This window comes from Cryptomeria japonica, unplaced genomic scaffold, assembly GCF_030272615.1.
Source record: "Cryptomeria japonica unplaced genomic scaffold, Sugi_1.0 HiC_scaffold_195, whole genome shotgun sequence".
Classification (NCBI taxonomy): Eukaryota; Viridiplantae; Streptophyta; class Pinopsida; order Cupressales; family Cupressaceae; genus Cryptomeria; species Cryptomeria japonica.
The window spans coordinates 118,080-120,760 of NW_026729017.1; the positions used below are offsets into that span (position 1 = coordinate 118,080).

The window sequence follows — 2,681 nt, forward strand, 5'->3', positions numbered from 1 at the left end:
GCGCAGGTGCGCGCGAAGTCGAAAGTTGGGTTAATTGTCCGGTTTGCCTCGGGTGCGCACCTTGCGTGCACCTTCGCCAGGGTGGGCGCCTTGGTGCGCACACCTTGGCTGGGCTGCGCACCCGGGCGCGCACACCTTGGCACCCGCGTTTCCTTCATTTTAAATTTTTTTTTTTTACAATCTCTCAAGTGGGAAATTCTATAATCTCAACTTTTTTTGCCTTTTCAGGAAACTTTTGAATGGAGCGCATCATTGGTGCGCTCCGAAGTGTGCTCCAAGGTGCGCACCTCTGGTGTGCTCCAAAGCTCTCTCCAGCTGCGTGCACCTGCCCCGGCCGCGCACCCGGCCCCGCCCAGCTTCGCTCACCTGTCCCGGGCGTCTGGTGCGGAACCTTAGAGTAAGAAACATCACCGTGCACCTTGGCCAACGTGCGCGACTCGACCGAGCGCGCACTGGCCGAGGTGCACACCGATTTCACCTGGGTGCGCGCGCAGCACCTCGGGCGCACCGGGGTGCGCGCACAACGCCCGGGTTGCACCGTGGCCTGTGTGCTCGGGGCGCCTCGGGTGCGCGCTCGGTGTCGCCCCCCGCGCGCGCGGTAGTGCGGGCAGCGCACCCCGGCCCGGCCCGGCCCCGACGAGAACGCAAACGGGCAAAAGGTTTATTCAAATAGCATTGCGACGCCCGGCGAAAAACTAAAAAAGGGTGCAACACCGGGACTTCCCGGGAGGTCACCCATCCCAGTACTACTCCGGCCCAAGCGCGCTTAACTGCGGAGTTCTGATGGGATCCGGTGCACTAACGCTGGTATGATCGCACCCGTTATGAGCTTGTCGCAGTGTGTACTTAGCAAACCGCGACCCACGTGCGAATCCACCCCGGCCACCCACCCCCGTCGAGGTGCACACCCTCCCTCGCGAAGTGCGCCCCGTTCGCCAAGTGTGAGCCCTGCCCGGGTGCGCGCACCTTGCTAGGGCGTCGGGTGTGCACCCGGCCCGGCCTACGTGCGTGCACCTGGACGGGGCGTCGTGTGCGTGCAGTGTCCCGTCTGCAACGCGGTGCCCACACACCACCTCGGGCGCAACGACCTGCGCTCACATGTGGGCCGAGTGCACCTTGGTGCATGTTCGGGGCGCCTCGGGTGCACGCTCGATCTTGCCCCGGTGCACCAAGGCGCTCGGTTTGCCCCGGGTGCGCACTTGGTGCAAGGTGGGCACCCAAAATAGGGATCAAGCACCAAAACACAAGTTTCGGGATGCAAAATGGGACCCAAGGACCACAAATGCGTTCCAAGACCCATGATGGGTCCACGAGAACAAAAATGTGTTCCGAGACTTAATAAACAAATATTGGGTTTTAGGAGAAGAAACATGCTCTGATGCCCAAAACGAGAATCGACCCCGAAAAGGCCACAGGCCAAAAGTGGGATGCGAGACAAAAAAAAATGGGACCCGAGGACCAAAATTGGGTTCCCAGGTCGAAGACAGGGCAACCGGACAAGAAACGACCTCTAAGGCTCGAAATGAGTCCCGACGACTAAAACTTGACAAGAAGCACCCATCAGGCACCCAACTCGACACCCATGGGATGCCGACCCACCCGGGCTTCCACCTAGCACACCTTGGCACCCACCCACCCTCGCACCCAACCTCGCACCCAACTTAGCACCTTTGAACCCACATTGGCACTCACCCTGACCCTGGCACCTTGGAACCCACATTGGCACTCACCTTGACCCTGGCACCCACCTTTGCACTCACCTTGGGACCCACCCTGGCTCCCACCTCGGCACCCACCCAGACACCCACCTTGGTTCCTTGGCACCCACCTTGGATCCTTGGCACCCACCCCGACACCCACCTTGGCACGCAACTTGGCTACTTGCCACCCACCTTGGCTCCTTGACGCCCACCCCGACAACCACCCCGTGACCTACCCTGGCTAGGGTTGGTGCACACCCACCCTGGTGCCCACCTTGGCACCCACCCCATGACCCACCTTGGCACGCACCTTAGTACCCACCCCGTTACCCACCCTAGGACCCACCCCGTGACCCACCTTGGCCAGGGTGGGTGCCTTGGTGCGCACAACTTGCCTGGGCTGCACACCAGGGCGGGCTCAAGATGGCACCCGCGTTCCGTTTTTTTCACTATCTTTCAAAACGGAAATTTTAAAATCTCGTTTTTTTTTTTTTTTTGCCTTTTCTGGAAATTAGTGAAGGCAGCGCATCAAAGGTGCGCAATGCTGGTGCGAACCCGGGAGCGCTCCGATGTGTGCTCCAAGGTGCGGCGTGCACGAAGTCCGAGCCCGGCTTGCCCCGGGTGCGCACCTCGCGTGCACCTTCGCCGGGGTGAGCACCTTGGCTGGGTTGCGCGCCCTGGTGCGCACCAAGGAGCGCTCTGAAGTGTGCTCCAAGGTGCGGCGTGCACGAAGTCGGAGCTCGGTTTGCCCCGGGTGTGCACCTCGGGTGCGCACCTCGCGTGCACCTTCGCTGCGGTGGGCACCTTGGCTGGGTTGCGCGCCTTGGTGGGCACCATGCAGTGCACGAAGTCGGAGCCCGGTTTGCCCCGGGCGCGCACCTCCGCCAGGGTGGGCACCTTGGTGCGCACAACTTGCCTGGGCTGCGCACCAGGAAGGGCTCAAGATGGCACCCGCGTTCCGTTTTTTTCACTATCTTTCAG

The 2,681-nt window shown here is 61.6% G+C and overlaps 1 non-coding gene across 1 annotated transcript; it reads right to left on the bottom strand.

Moving 5' to 3' along the window:
• Positions 1–702: 702 nt before the first annotated feature.
• Positions 703–821, bottom strand: LOC131868091 (5S ribosomal RNA). Its single transcript, XR_009366584.1, has one exon. It is a non-coding gene; the product is annotated as a 5S ribosomal RNA (ribosomal RNA).
• Between the last annotated feature and the right edge of the window lie 1,860 nt (positions 822–2,681).